This window comes from Prionailurus bengalensis, chromosome B2 (genome assembly GCF_016509475.1).
Source record: "Prionailurus bengalensis isolate Pbe53 chromosome B2, Fcat_Pben_1.1_paternal_pri, whole genome shotgun sequence".
NCBI lineage: Eukaryota > Metazoa > Chordata > Mammalia > Carnivora > Felidae > Prionailurus > Prionailurus bengalensis.
Window position 1 is genome coordinate 3,434,678 of NC_057349.1, and position 19,322 is coordinate 3,453,999.

General features: G+C 43.6%; 2 non-coding genes and 1 pseudogene across 2 annotated transcripts; 1 reads left to right on the plus strand and 2 right to left on the minus strand.

Annotated features, from left to right (window-relative positions):
- Positions 1-349: 349 nt before the first annotated feature.
- On the minus strand, positions 350-431 carry TRNAS-GCU. Its single transcript has one exon. It is a non-coding gene; the product is annotated as a tRNA-Ser (tRNA).
- Positions 432-6,262: 5,831 nt separating this feature from the next.
- On the minus strand, positions 6,263-6,334 carry TRNAP-CGG. The gene has a single exon. It is a non-coding gene; the product is annotated as a tRNA-Pro (tRNA).
- A 10,076-nt stretch (positions 6,335-16,410) lies between these two features.
- LOC122490285 lies at positions 16,411-17,617 on the plus strand (annotated as a pseudogene).
- Positions 17,618-19,322: the final 1,705 nt, after the last annotated feature.

The following is a 19,322-nucleotide window of genomic DNA, read 5'->3' on the forward strand; positions in this document are numbered from 1 at the left end:
ACTGTATTTATCTACAGGTGGATGATAGATCAATGAATAAATACTCCAATTGATTTTTCCTTCCACTGTAAATCGATATTAGTTCCCGGAGAGTTGCAGATCTAAATATAAGCGGTAAAACAGTACAGCCTTCAAGTGTTAATAAAGGGCCATCCATATCTTTGTGATTTCTAGGGAGCAGAATTTTTCACGGGTGTTTCCTCCTCTCCTTCCTCAGGGACCCGAAAGGAAGCCTTCGGCGGGCACTTTATTACTCACATAAAGTATCCACACAGACAATATTGACAACCAAAGCCAAGGTGAAATTGCACGCACTCCCTCCCGCTCCCCCTCGCTAAAATACCTTCACCGACGAGGGTGGGATTCGAACCCACGCGTGCAGAGCACAATGGATTAGCAGTCCATCGCCTTAACCACTCGGCCACCTCGTCACGACGTACCACAGTCTCCAAGTACTTTATTTCAGAGTTGACACTCGGGCGCTTCCCGGCTGTCCTGGACGCAGGGGATCCAGGAGGCGGCTCGGGGACGCCCGGGAGACCAGCTCCGGCTCCCACGCGAATGGACCACGACCGGACTGGAAAAGTCGCGACGCGAAAAGCAGGCTCAGCTCCCCCAGGAGTCGCGACGGGGGCGGAGCCGGGACGGAAGCACCTCGGCCTGGGCCTGGGCTCCCCCCGCGCGGCTGCCTGGCACCTGTCTGCGCCCCACCGCCCCCCCCCCTGCGGTCCGAGGGCGCCACCCGCCCGAGCCAGCCGCGGGCGGGGGCTCCCAGAGCCGGTCCCCCTGGTGTGGACCTCAGGGAGCCTGGCGAGTCCGGACTCCGAATTCGCGGCTAAGAAGACAGTCCGGAAGCTTAGACGACGGGCCCCAGCGGGGCCGCGCTGCAACTCTACCCCGTGTCGTCACCGCCTCGACCCTGCAGGGCAGAGCCCTTCACTCGCGGGGCTCTCTCCCCGCTCATCCCAGCAGACGGGCCGCGACTTCCGATTCCCCCCAAATCCCCGTGTGCTTCTTGGGTGATCTTAGGGGGGACAGGTGGCCCGACTTGCGCCTGATTTCCAAAGGCTGCAGTGCAAAAAAAAAAAAAAAAAAGTTACAAGAGTCACTCCCAGCGGGAAGAGTATTTGGGGAAGCGTGCAAAAAGCTTTTTCAACTGCTTTTTAAAAATTTGTTTCACAGAATGAATACAATGCACATAAGGGAACATGGGTAGGGCTTGATTATGACTAATCAGAATGAATCATAAATGCCTGGGGAAAGAAGGCTGTATTAAAGGCGAGTCTTGCCGAGGAAGTTTTCTAGAGCTGGCCAGGAGAGAGGGTGTCCTTCACTGAGGACAGGGCCTGAGCAAAGGCCGGGGGGGGGGGGGGGGGCCCGACAGTGTCTGGACGAGTGTTGAGAAATCACTGTGGCCGGAGCGCTGAAGCATGTGTGTGACCCAGCAGGGAGAATCCTGAAATCTGAGCAGGAAGGTGGTCATGAAGATATTTTGTTTGTTTGTTTGTTTTCCGAGCCCAAGCAAATCAATCACAGGAAGCACAACAGGGAGTGTGGGGGGATCCTGCGGGAATGGATCCCCGCCGATTCTCAGGCTCTTAGTGTCAGGACACTCTACCTTGGGTCCCACTAACCTCTTCTTGAGTCAAGACCACTCTGCTTGCGACAGAGAAGCCTTCTCTCTTCTTACTTGAAAACAACCTTCTATTTTAGTGTTTGCAGTGCTGACCTGCTTGGATCTTCATGCTTCACTTCACCCACTTCCCTCTGCCTTGTTTTCTCCACCTGGTCCAATTCCCGATTCGGTATCAAGAAGAATCAATTTCCCCTCTTTCCAACAAGACCTTTTTCCCTCATGGGGTATTCCTCCCCTGCCCCATTTGAACCCGGATGGATTTTTTTTTTTTAATCCACACCTTTGTTCTCGGCTTCAGGCTTATTTTTATTTTTTTAATATATGAAATTTATTGTCAAATTGGTTTCCATACAACACCCAGTGCTCATCCCAAAAGGTGCTCTCCTCCATACCCGCCACCCACCCTCCCCTCCTTCCCACCCCCATCAACCCTCAGTTTGTTCTCAGTTTTTAACAGTCTCTTATGCTTTGGCTCTCTCCCACTCTAACCTCTTTTGTTTTTTTTCTCCTTCCCCTCCCCCATGGGTTTCTGTTAAGTGTCTCAGGATCCACATAAGAGTGAAACCATATGGTATCTGTCTTTCTCTGTATGGCTTATTTCACTTAGCATCACACTCTCCAGTTCCATCCACGTTGCTACAAAAGGCCATATTTCATTTTTTCTCATTGCCATTGTGTATATAAACCACAATTTCTTTATCCATGCATCAGTTGATGGACATTTAGGCTCTTTCCATAATTTGGCTATTGTTGAGAGTGCTGCTATGAACATTGGGGTACCAGTGGCCCTATGCATCAGTACTCCTGTATCCCTTGGATAAATTCCTAGCAGTGCTATTTCTGGGTCATAGGGTAGGTCTATTTTTAATTTTCTGAGGAACCTCCACACTGCTTTCCAGAGCGGCTGCACCAATTTGCATTCCCACCAACAGTGCAAGAGGGTTCCCGTTTCTCCACATCCTCTCCAGCATCTATAGTCTCCTGATTTGTTCATTTTGGCCACTCTGACTGGCGTGAGGTGATATCTGAGTGTGGTTTTGATTTGTATTTCCCTGATAAGGAGCGACGTTGAGCATCTTTTCATGTGCCTGTTGGCCATCCAGGCTTATTTTTTAAGTTCACATCTTTTCCCATCAAAGTTAACCACACGTTTAAAAATCTTAAGTACTTCAAAAATACGTGGCCTTCTTCCTCATCTTCCCCCCTGGGAGAGGGAAAGATTTTCAGCCATTTGGCTTTCGGTTTGTGGTGGTGTTTGCTTTTCCCGGCGTATCTCCAAATCGGATGCTACGGCAGAGATGGCTGGTTGGACATTTAGTAGGGCTCAGAGCCACCCACGAGAAGTCCGCAATGCACAACTTTCCTTGATGCTAAGCGGGGTCGTGTGGCCAGTTTCGAAACCAGTGCGTTGGAGAGTCGGTGTATGTGAAACGTGCAGGTTATGCCCAGCAGAGGAAAGGAACACCCTCCACTTCTCTCTTCCTACCGTGTGTGCTTGCTGGACGTGGCAACACCGCGGGAAAGAAGGAGTCACGAAACACGAAGCAACCCCGTAGGAAGGAGGGAGCCACGAGGCACAATACTGGAACCAGCACCGTGGGGCCAGAGCGTCAGCCTCCATTGTACCTTCCGATGATCATGTGAGAGATGAGTAACATCTGCCTCCCTCCTTTAAGCTACAGTAGGTTGAAGTCTTTGTCACGAAGCCAGAATTGTATTCTGACTGATACGGACGCTTCCTCTACTTACTGATTTTTCAAGTTTAGAATTTTCGATTGACTACTCACCACACAAAAAGGCTCATCTTGTTTCCTCTCCTTAAACACCACCGTATAGGGACAGGCTTCCGATCTATCTTTCTTCCAATTATATCATAGTCTTTTTGAATTGGTCTTCACTGCTTGTTTGTGATGACTGGTAAATATTGTCCACTGTTCTCTTATGATATTTAGATTTTTTAAATATTTGGGTATTGGAGAATATCTTTTATGTTTCTCTAACGTTCGATTGAGTGTTGGTTGGGTATGGATGCTAGGTTGGGGAAGTTTTTCTTTCCGGATTTTGAAAGCGTTCTCCGATTTCTTCTAGCTTCCTGTATTGCTTTAGAGAAGTAAGAAGTCATTTTAATTACTGATACTTCATTTGCAATTAGCTTTTTTCTCTTTCAGGATTATTTCTCTGTCCCCAGTGTTCCTAAATGTCTGAAAAATATGCCTTTGTGTGTTTCTATTTTCATTCATTGTTCTCAGAGCTCTATTACAGCATTAAATTTGCAAAATCATGTATTTCAGTTTGGGAAATTAGCTTGACTTTTTCTGTTTTGATTTTCTCACTTATGTGTTCTCTAGTTTCTTTCTTTTTCTTTTTTTTTTCTGGGACTTCTTTTATCTTGGATTTTAAACTTCCAGGGTGTTTCGTCTCCCTTTTTCCTTTTCCCCCACTTTTTAAAAATTATTATTTACACTCTGCTTATTGTTATTTAAAAAAAATTTTTTTTAATGTTTATTTATTTTTGAGACAGAGAGAGACAGAGCATGAACGGGGGAGGGTCAGAGAGAAAGGGAGACACAGAATCTGAAGCAGGCTCCAGGCTCTGAGCCGTCAGCACAGAGCCCGATGCGGGGCTCAATCCCCCCCCCCCCCCCACATGACACCGTGAAGTCACGATCTGAACCGAAGTCAGACGCTTAACCAACTGAGCCACCCAGGCGCCCCCAAGGCTTACTACTTTTTATCACTAAATAATATTTCATTGTATGGATGTACCGCAGCTTGTTAATTCACTTATTGAAGGACATTTTGGTTGCTTCCAAGTTTCCACAATTGTGAATAAAGCTGCTATAAGCATTGCGTGCAGGTTTTTGTATAGGCAGCAGTTTCAACTAATTTGGGGGTCTCCTAGGGAACATGACTGCTGGAGTTTCCCTTTACATATTTTACTCCGTCTTCTGGAAGAAAATTATTCCAGCTACTCCATTAAGTTTTTCATTTCTATGCTCACAATTTCAATTTTAAGAGGCTTCTGTAGCCAAGCTACTGTTTTGTACAGCATTCTTTCTCCCTGTAATAACTTTCCTGAGAAAGTTTCTTCTCTCTGCATTACATTAGCCTTTATTTTTTCTAAGTTCACTTTTATCCCTCTCATATTAGACACTTAAGTTTAGACGTCAGGTGATCTTTGGTTGCTGGGTATTGTTATAATGAGGCCCTAAAAATAAATGGAAACAGATTATGAGTCCAGCTTATTGACGATAGACTTCACTGTAAAATGACTTGCCTGTGCCGTTTAGTACCAGACAGTATCTTTAACTCACCCTTCTTGGGATAATAAAATCCCTCGAAAGAAGATTATTCAATCTCTGGTTTAGATGGCATAAAATTGACTTCCTGAATCCTGAGAACATTCTTGAAGGGCAAAGGCTGGAGGAAGTTCCTTTTGAATTGCAAACTTAATGCATGACACCATCTACTTCAAATTATAAAATTATTTTAAATTACAAATAAATTTTAAATTCATGTTTCATGTGTAAAAAGAGAATATGTTACGCACCACTTCTGAACGATGAGCTGCGTCTTCAAGCCTATTGGGCCTTCAACTGATCAGAAAGGTAACAAAAGGCCCAGTCTTTCAGAATACTGAGATGAGCTGGGCCAGTTGAGCCTTGAAAGAAATTGGAGTGGGGTGTGTGTGTGTGTGTGTGTGTGTGTGTGTGTTCACTTTCAGTTTGGGTCACAACACGGTTATTAGAAAGAAATAACTTAATTCAGCTAGCACGAGTAAAGTATCATCAATGTACCCGAGCGTTTCAACAGTTCAGAAGTGAGCGCGTCTCCTGGGGCAGAGGAGAAAGTACTGGTTAAGTTTCGGGCATGGGGCAGCGGTTGCTCCTTCTGGTTTCTCTTTCCTGGCGGACAAACCCTGGCGGGCAACATTCCCTGGAGCGGACAGGTCGGCCCTGGTTCTCCACGCTTCTATGGGAATGCTGTGCTTCGTCCCAGGAAGCGTGAACATGGTAAATATTTAGCTACTTGTGATGTGAAATTCCGTAGATACAAAAACTAGTTTATTTCTTGTCCACCACTGCGCCCCCGGCACCCAGCACAGTTGACCTGCAGTATTCGCTGAAAATTCACTCGCGGAACGAATACACGAATGAACAACCGCGACAACGCAGGAAAAGAGCGGCAGGCGTCTCACGCCAGCAGCGGACCGGGGCGCCTCTTTGCTCCGCGCCCTGGGAGCGGCGGATGCAGCGCGTCGTGGACGCTCATCCCGTTGCCAGGCGACAACGTAAGTCAGGAATTCGCGACTGCGCGCGCGCACGGGAGCTCCGAGGGGACGCTACTCGCGCCTCCCGAGCCGCGCCAGGTGTGCGCACGCGCGTGCGCGCCCGCCGCGGCCCCGGGCTCCCTCGGTGGCGGCGGAGGGACCCACAGGCGCTGGCGGCCGGGTACCGCGTCAACGATTCGGGTGCGTCGCGTCCGGCAGATCCGGGATTCAGAGCCCAGCTCCTCCGAGAACAGTGCCACTGTTCGCAAGGTGAGAGCCCGGTCTTTTTGGCAAGAATATTTGGGAAAATACTTCTTTTCCTTGATTCTCTGAATCCAATTGGTTGAAAAGGAAGCGGGCTCGTCCGGGATTTGAACCCGGGACCTCTCGCACCCGAAGCGAGAATCATACCCCTAGACCAACGAGCCGCCTACGTGCAGGGCCTCTCCATATTTTCAGATAAGAAGAAATAGATTCCAATTACCCTCATTCTGTTTACAAAGAATTTGTTTCCCGAAACTTAATTCCCCGCCAATCACCTACATGAATGAACAGTTGGAAAGGCTGTTTGTGTGAAAGGTCTGTTGACAGTTGCAATCACCATGACGTCACTTGGTGGTAAGGCTGGTCTGTAGGAAATTTGGACATTTTCTTTTTCCTTTGCTCTACTTCGCTAAACTGTTCTAACTCGTTTAACTCATTTCCATCTAACTTTGAATTAAGTTAGGTTAGAAAAATTCTTGTTCTGGAGTTTTCCTCTTCTCACTTCTTTCCTTTTTGAAAGTTGGATATTATCATTACCGAGGGGCTCCTAGACCAAAGCGTGTTTTCAAAAGCTCCCAGAAGTTCCACTGATCCGAGGTAGATTTCTTAACATTAGTGTTTCACGGGCACCAAGACGTTAGTGTTAGATGCGTTTATTAACTTACCAAAAACTTCTGGTTAAAGTCAAAGTTTACACTCGCTGGTGTATCTAAGCCACATCTTAAATCCATGTGAACCAACACGCATGCCTGGAACTAATACACATTTTCAATTTTATTTTGCTGCACTGAGTGTGATACCTTCAGAATTAAAAACAGTTCCCCTCATTAGGTTCATCCTTCCCGTTATTCTATAATTATTAGATTGGAAAAAGAGACGATCATGGTACCAAGTAAGTAAGCGTCAGAGGGAATTTTTCTGTCTTCACACTTTCAGAGTCAAAAAGATGAGCCACAGTCTTCTTGGCTATTTAATCAATGCAACTATCTTTCGATGACAACTAATATACATTTTGGGGCCTTATGATCACTTCTTTTTTTTTTTTTTCAACGTTTATTTATTTATTTTTTGGGGGACAGAGAGAGACAGAGCATGAACGGGGGAGGGGCAGAGAGAGAGGGACACACAGAATCGGAAACAGGCTCCAGGCTCTGAGCCATCAGCCCAGAGCCTGATGCGGGGCTCAAACTCACGGACCGCGAGATCGTGACCTGGCTGAAGTCGGACGCTTAACCGACTGCGCCACCCAGGCGCCCCGGTCACTTCTTAACTTAGGCTCATGTTACTAAATTTTTCATCCTTTTTCCCATCTGTTATATGAGAACCACTCCGACGTGAGTTCTGTCTGTAGATTAATCTGTGACTCACTGAACCCAATTAAGTTTACATTAGGAAAGTAATCTAGTTTTGATCGGTATTCTTATCTAAACAATACATTTGGACTCTTCTAAATTTCATGATATGCAGTAGGGTATGACAAATGATTTGAGGGGACATCCATCTTAATTTTCTATGGTTTACTTTTACAGAGATAGTTGTTTGACATGTTCTTTAACAAGTCCCCTAAAAACTTGCTTTCTCATAAGTAAGACGGAGTGAGGACTGGACTTGGGTCCCCTCACCCCAACCACAAAATCCAGCATTTCTTGGCTGCCTTCACAGAGAGAAAAAGATATGCCCTTGAGTAGCGTATCTTGCAGGAACGCAGAGGCAGCATGCTCATTGAAAGGGATGTCCGGACTGTGAAGACTGGTAAAGGTGGGGCCAAACCAGTGCGCCCCAAGATGGACCACGGCGCTAACGTTTCACCCCCGTTTCCCCCTCATTATAATACTAAAAAAAAGTACTGCCCGAGGGTGGAGATTTAACATGCTAGAAGACGCATGGAGAAGCATGACCTTGACGTGTGCAGGAGCCAAGAAATCCCCTCCTCTATGGGATTAGAAGTCATTCTTTTCCCACCTACGCCTCTTTATAAAGCTCTCTCTGAGCTCTCCTCAGAGACCCAGCCTCCCTTGTGCTCCAGCACAAGCCCCAACCAAACCCTGCCTGGATGGCCCCTTCCGCCTCTTGTCAATTTCTATTGTCTGGGGGGCGCGAGGGCCCAGTTAGGCACCATGAGTAGGCATGTTGGTCAAGGTATTGATTGTAATATTCGGTGCCCTAAAACCAGATTGTACCCCAAGCACAGGTCATTATGACTTCATCTGGTTTATGACTTTGAAACCTCTGTATTCTGCTAGAACTAAGCACAGAGCCCTTCAAAGATTTAACCCTTCAGTGCAAGTAGCTGTCTCCAAATTCTTTATAGACTGGCATCCCTGCTTGCTGAATGTCTCACAAAATTTCCTCCTCTGAAAAAGGCAATGCAGGCGGATGAATGCTTAGTTTGTCTCCCTCTTGTGTCTGTCCTTAGCTTTAGAAGGTTTCAGCTTTTCAGTAGGATTGAGAGAGAGACATTTGAAATGTCAGCTCCTCGGAAAGATGGTGCATCAACCCATCTTTCTTATCAGTGTTTTTCTGAACATTTGTCTCTAATCAAAGACAAGACCCAGGACATGGCTGATATTCTTGTCAACTCTCACTCTTTATCTTCATCAGTTTTCCTGTCTTCTGTCTCCCGAGGGTTCCATCTGATTTGGTAATCTCACCCTTTATTTCTGTTTGTCTACTCCAGTTCTTCCTAAAGACCCACTAACAGGACAGATCTGGAGACAACGACAGGGTACTGATTCAACCCCTGGCCTGTTGCGCACACAGACTCCTCAGAGCTAGAACACTGCGCTGACCTCATTTTCTCCTGTGGACACGTGTCATAATTGTCCTTGGGGTTGCATTTCTTTCTAGAGTGAACTGGAACATACTTATGACTCTTGGCCGTCTGGAATTACTCAACGCCTTGCAAGGGGAGGGCTCAGGATGTGGCATTCATGGCTGTCCCGGACAGCCCTGAAATCAGGCACTACATACCACCCAGATTCCAAGATTACCCCAGGCAAGGAGCGAGGCTACCTCCAGGTCCAGGGCCACCAGCTACCATAGACCCAAGGACCAGAGCACTGTTTCTGTAAATGCTGTCTCTCCACTTTGTTCTATCCTTCTGGGCCTCGTTTGTTGTTGTGTTTCGTAAAGTTATCTTAGTTTCCTGTACCATCTGCTATGACACTGGTTTTTCTAAACTGTGTCCCAATCTTTCCTGGGATGTATGTGAGGAGATATTGTTTGGGTTGAGAGCACAGAGTTAATCTCCTCAGAGGTTACTTTGTCTGCCTTTTAAACATGGGGTTCTTTTTTCCACTGGATACTTTTTCCTGCGCTGTCGAAGATTAGTTGGCCATGTATTTGTGGGTCCGTTTCTGGGTTCTCTATTCTATTCCATGGATCTATGTGTCTATTTTTGTGCCAGTACCATACTGTCTGGAAAATTACAGCTTTGTAATGTACCTTAAAGTCCGGAATTATGATGCTTCCAGCTTTGGTTTTCTTTTTCAACATTTAGCTATTTGGGGTCTTTTGTGGTCCCATACAAATGTTAGGATTGTTTGTTTTAGCTCTGTGAAGAATGCTGGTGCTATTTTGATAGGGATTGCATTGAATATGTAGATTGCTTTGGGTAGTATCGACATTTTAACAATATTCGTTCTTCCAATCCATGAGCATTTAATGTTTTTCCATTTCTTTATGTCTTCTTCAATTTCTTTTGTAAGCTTTCTATAGTTTTCAGTGCATAAATCTTTTACCTCTTTCGTTAGGTTTATTTATTCCTAGGTATTTTATGGTATTTGGTGCAATTGTTAATGGGATCGATTCCTTGAGATCTCTTTCTGGTGCTTCATTATTGGTGTATAAAAAAGCAACTGGTTTCTGTACATTGATTTTATATCCTGTGACTTTGCTGAATTCCTGTATCAGGTCTAGCAGTTTTTTGGTAGAGTCTTTCGGGTTTTCCATGTAGAGAATCATGTCGTCTGCGAAGAGTGAAAGTTTGACTTCTTCCTTGCCAATTTCTATGCCTTTTATTTCATTTTGTTGTCTGATTACTGAGGCTAGAACTTCCAGCACTATGTTGAACAACAGTGGCGAGTGTGGACATCCCTGTCGTGTTCATGACCTTAGGAGGAAAGCCCTTAATTTTTGCCCATTGAGGATGATATTAGCTGTGGGCCTATCGTATATGGTTTTTATTATGTTAAGATATGTTCGTTCTATCCCAACTTCCTTGAGGGTTTTTATCAGGAAGGCACACTGTATTTTGTCAAGTGCTTTTTCTATATCTATTGACAGGATCATACGGTCTTATCCTTTCTTCTGTTAACATGGTGTATCACGTTGATTGATTTGCGAATATTGAACCAGCCCTGCAGCCCAGGAATGAATCCCACTTGATCATGGTGAATAATTCTTTTAATATACTGTTGAATTCGATTTGCTAGTGTCTTGTTGAGAATTTTTTCATCCAGGTTCATTAGAGATATTGGCCTTTACTTCTCCTATTTAGTGGTGTGTTTGGTTTTGGAATCAAGGTGATGCTGGCTTCATAGAATGAGTCTGGAAGCTTTCCTTCCATTTCCATTTTTTTGGAATAGCTTGAGAAGAATAGGTATTATCTCTGCTTTCAATGTCTGGTAGTATTCCCCTGGGAAGCCATGTGGCCCAGGACACTTATTTGTTGGGAGATTTTTGATAACAGATTCAATTTCTTTGCTGGTTATGGGCCTGTTCAAATTTTCTGTTTCTTCCTGTTTGAGTTTTGGAAGTATGTGGGTGTCTAGAAATTTGTCCATTTCTTCCAGGTTGTCCAATTTGTTGGCATATAATTTTTCATAGGATTCTCTAGTAATTGTTTGTATTTCTGTGGTGTTAGTTGTGATGTCTCCTGTTTCTATCATGATTTTATCTATTTGGGTCCTCTCTCTTTTCTGTTTGAGAACTCTGGCTAGTGGTTTATCAATTTTGTTTATTCTTTCAAAAACCCAGCTCTTAGATTCATTGATCTGTTCTACTATTTTTGTGGATTCTATATTGTTTATCTCTGCTCTAATCTTTATTTCTCTTCTTTTACTGGCTTTGGGCTTTCTCTGCTGCCATATTTCTAGTTCCTTTAGGTGTGAGGTTAGGTTCTGTATTTGGGACCTTTTTTGCTTCTTGAGATAGGCCTGGATTGCAATGTATTTTCCTCTTAGGACTGACTTGGCTGCATCCCAAAGGGTTTGGACGGTTGTGTTTTCATTTTCATTTGCTTCCATGTATTTTTAAATTTTTTCTTTAATTTCCTGGTTAACCCAGTCATTCTTTAGTAAGATGTTCTTTAACCTCCATATATTTGGAGGCTTTCTAAATTTTTTTCTTGTGGTTGATTTGAAGTTTCAGAGAGTTGTGATCTAGAAATGTGCATAGTGTGATCACAATCTTTTTGTACCTGTTGAGGGCTGATTTGTGACCCAAAGACAGTCTCTTCAGCAAATAGTGTTGGGAAAACTGGACAGCAACATGCAGAAGAATGAACCTGGACCACTTTCTTACACCATACACAAAAATAAATTCAAAATGGATGAAAGACCTAAATGTGACAGGAAACCAGCAAAATCCTGCAGGAGAAAATAGGCAGCAACCTCTTTGACCTAGGCTGCAGCAACTTCTTACTTCACATGTCTCCAGAGGCAAGGGAAATAAAAGCAAAAATGAACTGTTGGGACTTCATCAAGATAAAAACTTCTGCACAGCAAAGGAAACAACAAAACTAAAAGGCATCTGACGGAATGGAAGAAGATATTTACAAATGACATATTGGATAAATGGTTAGTATCCAAAATCTATAAAGAACTTACCAAACTTAACACCCAAAAACAAGTAATCCAGTGAAGAAATGGGCAGAAGTCATGAATAGACACTTTTCCAAAGAAGACATCCAGATGGCTAGCAGACACAGGAAAAGATACTCAACATCACTCATCATCAGGGAAATACAAATCAAAAACACAATGAGATATCACCTCACACTGGTCAGAGCGGCTAAAATTAACAACTCAGGAAACAACGGATGTTGGCAAGGATGCGGACAAAGGGGAGAACACTCTTGCACTGTTGGTGGGAATGCAAACTGGTGCAGCCACTCAGGAAAACAGTATGGAGGTTCCTCAAAAAATTTTAAAGCAGAACTATCCTATGACCCAGCAATTGCACTACTAGGTATTTATCCAAAGGATACAAAAATGCTGGTTCAAAAGGGCACATGCACCCCAATGTTTACAACAGCGCTATCAACAATAGCTAAATTGTGGAAAAAGCCTAAATGTCCATCGACTGATGAGTGGATAAAGAAGATGTGGTGTATATATACAATGGACTTTACTCAACAATCAAAAAGAATGAAATGTTGCCATTTGCAACAGCATGGATGGAACTGGAGGGTATTATGCTAAGTGAAATAAGTCAGTCAGAGAAAGACAGATAGCATATGATTTCACTCATATGTGGAATTTGAGAAACTTAGCATAAGACCAGAGGGAAAGGGAAGGAAAAATAAGTTACAAACAGAGAGGGAGGCAAACCATGAGAGACTCTTAAATACAGAGAACAAACTAAGGGTTGCTGGGGGGGGGGGCGGGTGGAGATAGATTAAATGGGTGATGGGCATTAAGGAGGGCACTTTTTGGGATGCGCCCTAAGTGTTATATGTAAGTGATGAATCACTGGGTTCTACTCCTGAAACCAAGACTACACTGTATGTCAACTAACTTGAATTTTAATTAATTAATCACAGAGTTCAAGTCCTAGACGGAGTGATAGCAGGTACCTCAATTACAACTTTGAATTGTTTTCCACCACTGAACATTCGAAGAGTTTTTTGAGACACATAGTGACTACAACATCATAAAACTCCAAGGAAGTGGTTTTCTTTCTATCCCTACTTCACTTTGTATTTCTTGATTTTCATTTTGGGTATTCTTCAAGAAATGTACCCAGTCTCCTCTTGTCTCCAGCCTACTGTGTTACCACATAGCTTCCGAAAGTGGGTGATAAAGGTGAGAGGCAACAATGGAAAAATTCAAATCTCCCAAATGTATATATTAATGAATATCTTTAGAATTTTAATACTTTGCAATAATGGAGGCACCTGGGTGGCTCAGTCGGTTAAGCATCCACCTCTTGATTTCTGCTCAGATCATGATCTTGAAGTTCGTGTGTTGGAGTCCCACGTTGGGCTCTAGGCTGACAGCATGGAGCCCGCTTGGGATTTTCTCTCTCTCTCCCTCTCTTTCTGCCCCTCCCTTGCTCACGTTCTCTCTCACTCTCTTTCTCTCTCCCCTCAAAGTGTATGAAAAGAATAAATACTTTGCAGTAATGAATTGAGTGTTCCCATTAATGAACTTGGTGTCACAAAACTGTCCTTTCTCTTAATTACAAGTCCCAGCCTCTTTATTCACACTGATTTCATCTGTTCCAAGTTTCATGTGCATTTTGCTCTCTGGCACATAGTTTTACCTTAATTGTCCCTGGGCTGGCAGGGAACCAGGGACAAGGGTAGTCACTGCTAACCCTGTGTTTAGTTTGCCATGAAGTCAGGTATGCAGAATTCATGCATGTTTCAGGGAAACAGCAGTTCATCTGGAATCAAACACGTGTGTTGGTGTTAGTTGGCAACCTCAAGAACTTCCTGGGGATAATCTGAAACAGGGCCCTCTGAGGAGGGCAGGGAGAGACTGAAGAGAGAGGCAGTCCACTCCAGGTTGGTAGGTAGCAGTTCTAGTTAGCAAGAGAATTTACATACTAGGCTTGTCTTCAGTGGTCTACGACAAGAAGATCCCTGCACCTGCCTGCCAAATCTTAAAAGTTTATATAGAAGTCCTAACTGGGTTCAGTCACATATAGTGTCTAGGTGGCCTCAACACCACATCACTGTCTCAAAGCTGTGTCCTTGAGGCAGCTTCTGGAAACAGGGAAGGCAAACAGAACACATATTCCAAGGACAGGGGAAGGAGTAAGGAGCTCCCATCGCCAGGGTCCCAGCTCACAAATCAACCAGTGGTCACATCCTCTCAATGACCTGCCCAACATTTGGGAAGAATCCATTTAGAGACAGCAGTGGTTCAACTTTCAGCTCATTGTCAGAATAGGGGTCCAGAGTTCTAATTAGTAAATCATGGAGTGGTCTTTATTCATTTCCATAAAATTAATGAGTGATTACGGGGTACCAGACTGTGAACTATGTGCTCCTGTTTTCCTTTGTAAAGGTCATGATGTCATTAGTATCATCCCCATTTTTCTGAGATCTAGTGTATTTTACTGGCAACTTGGCTAAATTTTACCACTCAGGTTTTTATAACAGCCTGATATGGGTTATAATGCACTGAAGAAAAAGTAACATTACAAAAAAATCTTTAAATGTTTATATTTGAGAGAGAGAAAGAGACAGAGGGCAGGTGGGGGAAGGACAGAGAGAGAGGGAGACACAGAATCTGAAGCAGGCTCCAGGCTCTGAGCTGTCAACACAGAGCCCTACACGGGGCTTGAACTCAACAAGCCATGAGATCTGACCTGAGCCAAAGTCGGACGCTTAACCGACTGAGCCACCCAGGTGCCCCAAGAAAAAGTAACATTAAAGAGAGGCAGAATTTTACTATTTTTAAGTGTATTTATTTTTAGAGAGAGAGAGAGAGAGAGAGTGTGTGTGTGTGTGTGTGTGTGTGTGCATGCGTGTGAGCAGGGGAGGGGAAAAGAGAGAGGGAGAGAGAGAAAAGTGTGAGCAGAGGAGAGGCAAAGAGAGAGGGAGAAAGAATCCCAAGCAGGTTCTTGTGCTGCCAGCACAGAGCCAGACCTGGGGCTCAAAGTCATGAAACCATGAGATCACAACCTGAGCCAAAACCAAGAGTTAGATGCTCAATGGAATGAGCCACCCAGGCACACCCAGAATTTTGTTATTTTGATAAAAACACTTACGTGATACATAGCATCTTCAGTCAGCAGCAATAGTCTCCAGGCATATGAATATGCTCAGAAAGAATTTCCATAGTCCAGGCATTTTAAGTTTTATTTTCACTGAGGTAAAATATACATAAAGAAAACCACATATAGCTTACTTATATAGCCCAATGAATCTTTTCAAACTGTACATGTCTATAAAACCACCCCCCAGATGACAATGTAAAACATTACCAGACATAAGCCAGGCGTGTCTCCCATTTCTCCATTCTACTCGCTCCCAGAGAACTGACTGTCCTGACTGAACAGCACAGATTAGTTTTTCCGTCCACTGCCTGATTGCCCTCATTCTTCTTCCCTTCCAGCCATGCTCTCATCTAACTTCTTTCAGTGGGAAAATGTACAACCAGCCCCTCTTCTGTATCTCTCATGTTTCCAGCACTGCTACCAAAATAAATTTTGAGATTTAGATTATTTGATTTGAAAACAGTAAACTAGTGGAAGGGGAGATGGGCAGGATTCTGTGATGAGTCCCATGATTCTTTTCTCTCTGGTGTGCAGACCTGGTGTAATCCTCTTTCCTAGAATCCGGGCAAGACCTCTGGATATGGTGGGATTTCACTACTGTGGGGAAGGAAAAATTCTTCCTCTACCCTTCAAGGTCTTCTGGCTGGCTTAAGAGTTAAGTTGACGTGAGACAGATTAATAGGAGAAACCAACCACAGTTATTACATGTGCCTGGACTACCAGTAATAAAATTAAGACCTAAAGAAATGGCCAAGGCAGGCAGTGTTTATACTTTTTAGACAAAGAAATAATACATTTTTGAGTAATTGACAGGATAAAGAAAACAGATGTTTGGGAACTTTACTTAGTAAGGAATTCTTTTTTTTTATTTAAAAAAAAATTTTTTTTTTTCAACGTTTATTTATTTTTGGGACAGAGAGAGACAGAGCATGAATGGGGGAGGGGCAGAGAGAGAGGGAGACACAGAATCAGAAACAGGCTCCAGGCTCTGAGCCATCAGCCCAGAGCCTGACGCGGGGCTCGAACTCACGGACCGCGAGATCGTGACCTGGCTGAAGTCGGACGCTTAACCAACTGCGCCACCCAGGTGCCCCCGTAAGGAATTCTAAGTGGAATTTGGGCTGAGATAGTAGATTAGTAAAAACATAACAGCTTTCTCTGCCGTTTCTACAGCTTTCTCCACTCTTAAATTTTCCATCTCTGGTGACAAGAATTTCTTTTTACTTCTTAGTATATGGTGGGTATCTTTCATATGAAAGATTTATTTCCTGCTTTCAGGGAGAGAGCAGAAGGTCTGAGGCCTATGCACTGTCTGTTTCTCTAATAGCTTTAATTCAGAATAATCAGTCTGCCATTGTGGTACATTTTAGGACAAACTGGCCTTGGCCCCTACACTACCATGATTGAATTATATTATATAACAAAATGGAAGTGATTTTTTCAGATGTAGTTAAGGTCCCTAATCAATTGGCTTTGAGTTAAAAAACGAGAGACCAAGCCTTGCAGATGCTACCACCTTGGAGCCATCTGTGTGGCCCAGCCCATGGTCAACTCCACTGTGTTCTTCAACATCACCCCGGATGGCAAGCCATTTGGCCATATCTCCTTCGATCTGTTTGCAGACAAAGTTCCAAAGACAACGGAAAATTGTTGTGTTCTGTGCACTGGGGAGAATGGACTTGGTCATAAAGTTTCCTGCTTTCACGGGATTGGTTCACGATTAATGTGCCAAGGTGGTGACTTCACACGCTATAATAGCACTGGCAGCAAGCCCACTTAATGGGGAGAAACTTGATGAGAATGTCATCCTGAAGCATAGCGATCCTGGCATCTCATCCGTGGTCGGCTGGACCCAACACGAATGGTTCCCAGGTTTCGTCTGCGCTGCCAGCACTGAGTGTGATGGTGAGCAGGTGGTCTTTGGCAAGACGAAAGAGGGCACGAATGTTGTGGAAGCCAGGGAACACTTTGGGTCCAGGAATGGCAAGAGCAGCAAGATCACCATTGCCGACTGCGGACAAATCTTGTGCATTTGACTCGCATTACATCTAAACTGCCAGGCTGTTCCTTCTGTCGCTCAGGGGAGCAGTCCTTCACCCCCATCTGCTCGAAACATCCTACAATCTTTGTGCTCTGGCTGCAGTTCCGTGGGTCCCCTAGTTTCCTGATTCCCCTCCAAGTCTAGCTGGATTGCAGAGCTACATTTATAATTACAAAATAAAAACTAAACAACAACAACAAAAGAGAGAGTGACAGATTATCCTGGGTGACTCTGACCTAATCAGGTGAGCCTTTCGGAAGAGGGTCCAAAAGAGACATATTCAGAGTAGGAGAGGCTCTCCTGCTAGCTTTAAAGAAGTAAACAGATATGATGTGAACGGCTTATAGAGGGTCACGTGGCAGGGGGTGTCCTCTAGGAACTGAGGGTCTGCGTTCTAAAACAACAGGGAACTGAGGTTTGCCAGCCATCAAGCGAGCTAGGAAGACCTCAGATGAGACCGCAACCTTAGCTGACATTGTGAATTGTGTCTGGTAAGACACTAATCAGAAGAGGCAGCTAGGCCATATTCCTGACCCTCTGAAACTATGAGGTAATACATTTGTGTTACTTTAAGTCGTTAAATGTGTGTTCATTTGTTATGCAGCGATAGAATACTAATATACCAGACTACATGGATGTGGTGTTTCTTGACTGAAAGTCATTCAAGTAGGTATTTCATTTCCCCTTCTGGAGAAAGAATCATCACCATATGTGACGCTCTTGATATGTCCAGTATGAACAAAAAGTGGGGAAATGAACAGTGGTTTGTTATGGTGGCTCAATCAGTTGAGCCAGTTGTGAAATACTACTTTTTAAGCTGTCACGGATACTTAAATATTTGTTCTTGGCAATCTAGCCAAAGTGGCCCATAGCTCTCATTTAAAACTTCTCTCACTTTCCAAGATCCTTCTTTCAGTTTAGTATCTGACTCTATTCTCTTCTCCTCTGTCCATGCTTGCACATTACTTGCGTTTCTTTACGTTTGCTCTATTGAGCATTATGGATAAGAATCATTCTTCTCACTTACTTGCTACACCTTATTTGATAATTGGACATTCATTCATTTACACATGTGTTCAATAATTATGAACTTTTACTTTATTCATTCAAGGAAATAAGACGGGATGAAAATAAATAAATAAAAGGGGTGCTTGGGTGGCTCAGTTGGTTAAGCGTCCGACTCCTGATTTTGACTCAGGTCACGATCTCACTCAATTGTGAGATCAAGCCCTGCGCTGGGCTCCACACTGACAGTGTGGAGCCTGCTTGGGATTCTCTCTCGTTCGCCTTCCCTCTCTCTCCGCTCCTCCCCTGATCACACTCTTTCTCAAGATAAACATTTTTTTAAAAAAAGAAAATAAGTAGACAAGAAATAAGATCTTATACTGTGTTCTTTTAAAATATCTAAGTCTCTTGTTAGCTATCAAGTTTTCACTCCTCTCTTTTTATTTCTTTCAATTTATTTTCTCAAGAAAGAAGCACATTTGTGTAATAGAAGTTTTCACATCTCAATTTTAGTCATTTCCACAGTGTCCTTGAATATGCTGTTATCCCCCATATTTATTGTAAATTCATAACTACCTTTATAGCCTTCATTAAATTTGGTATGACACGAAGGGTCAGATTTTCCATTAGGGGCTGATGGTAGAGATGATCCAAATATGGTGAACATGACTATGGCAGTCCAAAATCCTATACGGAGCAATGAAAATCTTGGAATAGATTTTAGAGCAAGATAGGTTTTAGGGCAAAGCCACATGTATTTCAGAAAACATTTCATCTGTATTTTGGAAACAGTCCCAAGATAATTTGTGGCCCAAGCTGGAGATAGGTATATGGAAATGGATCTGAAGGGTGTAGGATCAAGGTGAAAAGAGTGTAAAGATGGATAAAGCCAAATGTATTGAGATAGACTCACTCAGCAGAAATTATGAATTGAATATTTTAGCCTAAGTGGCTAGGAATGGCTCAAACAGTTTGAAAGCTTGGATGACTGAAAGATGAACCCAAACGTGGCCCACACTAAATGAAGCTGAAATGCCAAGAACTTCTTAGTATGCTGTAGAGGAAGTTAACCCAAGATTTGGGATTATTGGAATTCTAAAGTATTTATTATGTAAGATCTGCTCATCCAAACCAGGAGGGTTCCAGAGAATATGCCT